We start from the raw sequence: 1,938 nt of genomic DNA on the forward strand, positions 1-1,938 counted from the left end.
TTTGATTATCAATCCCTTTTACATCAGCAGTTTCACTCTCCAGAGCTGTCTGTTTTCTGTATTTATATTGTGTGTGATGCTGTTGACTATGTTGACTGCATGTCTATACTCTGTCTGTGCGTTGTCTGTTGCTGGCAGCACCTGGTCACTAAAAGTCACACTCTGGGTTTGTGTTAATGTTCTTGGCAAATAAAGGGAAATAAAGGGCTCTTTCAGGTAATGTAAAATAATGTAAAACATGTTTTGATAAATTATTGAATTTAGCCTTTATTACTAAAGCCTATAGAAACACATTAAATAACACATTCATCATGTCAAAACAGAAGGTTTTAATGTGTCTGTCCTATATCTGAGATATAAGAAAGCTCAGGAAATACAGTACCAGCCAAATGTTTGGACACACCTACTCATCCCAGGGTTTTTCTTTATTTGTACTATTTTATTCATTGTAGAATAATAGTGAAGACATCAAAACTATGAAATAACACATATGGAATCATGTAGTAACCAAAAAAGTGTTAAACAAATCAAAATATATTTTAATTTGAGATTCTTCAAAGTAGCCACCATTTGCCTTGATGACAGTTTTAGACATTTGGCAAAGAGTCCGGTTTTTGGGATGTCTTCTAGTCTGATAAACAGCGCTGTAGCTCTGCTATTTTCCACCTCAGATGTGAAAGGCCGGTACAGGATTGAGACGTATTCCAAACCCCTGATATGTGTAGTTAAAACTGACAGATTTTGATGGGTATTTTTGCATTATGTTCAATAGATTCTTCATCAACACTATCGCTTCTCTCTCTCTGCCTCTCTCTCCCTGCCTCTCTCTCTCCGCCTCTCTGTCTCTCTCTGCCTCTCTCTCCGCCTCTCTCTCTCTCTGCCTCTCTGCCTCTCTCTCTCCGCCTCTCTCTCTCCGCCTCTCTCTCTCCGCCTCTCTGTCTCTCTCTGCCTCTCTCTATCTGCCTCTCTCTCTCCGCCGCTCTCTCTGCCTCTCTTTCTCCGCCTCTGTCTCTCTCTGCCTCTCTTTCTCTGCCTCTCTATCTCCGCCTCTCTGTCTCTCTCTGCCTCTCTTTCTCCACCTCTCTCTCTGCCTCTCTCTCTCCGTCTCTCTCTTGAGCCCCTCTCGTGCTCTCTTCCTTTCTCTTTCTCTCTACAAGTAGTGCACCATTGAGGGAATAGGGCCATTTTGGACACAGGCAGACAGAGAGTGGAATCTTTAATCCCTGTGGAGGCGAGTCAGGTCAGCACAACACAGAACCATGTTCACTCCACTCTGCTTTCACCCAGCATGGACAGATTATCCTCTCTCTCTCTCTCAATTCAATTTCAATCTCTCTCTCTCTCTCTCTCTCTCGCTCTCTCTCTCGCTCTCTCTCTCTCGCTCTCTCTCTCTCAATTCAATTCAATTCAATTCAAGGGGCTTTATTGGCATCGGAAAAATGTGTTAACATTGCCAAAGCAAGTGAGGTAGATAATATACAAAAGTGAAATAAACATACAGAAGTTCCAAAAGAATAAAGACGTTACCAATATATATACAGTGTTGTAACAATGTACAGACCTGGACCTGGACCTGCTAGAGCAGTACTCCCAGACCTGGACCTGCTAGAGCTGTACTCCCGGACCTGGACCTGCTAGAGCAGTACTCCCGGACCTGGACCTGCTAGAGCAGTACTCCCGGACCTGGACCTGCTAGAGCAGTACTCCCGGACCTGGACCTGATAGAGCAGTACTCCCAGACCTGGACCTGCTAGAGCAGTACTCCCGGACCTGGGCCTGCTACAGCAGTACTCCCGATCCTGGACCTGCTAGAGCAGTACTCCCGGACCTGGACCTGCTAGAGCAGTACTCCCAGAACTGGACCTGCTAGAGCAGTACTCCCAGACCTGGACCTGCTAGAGCAGTACTCCCAGACCTGGGCCTGCTAGAGCAGTACTC

Source organism: Salmo salar, chromosome 08, assembly GCF_965601325.2.
Source record: "Salmo salar chromosome 08, fSalSal1, whole genome shotgun sequence".
Lineage (NCBI taxonomy): Eukaryota > Metazoa > Chordata > Actinopteri > Salmoniformes > Salmonidae > Salmo > Salmo salar.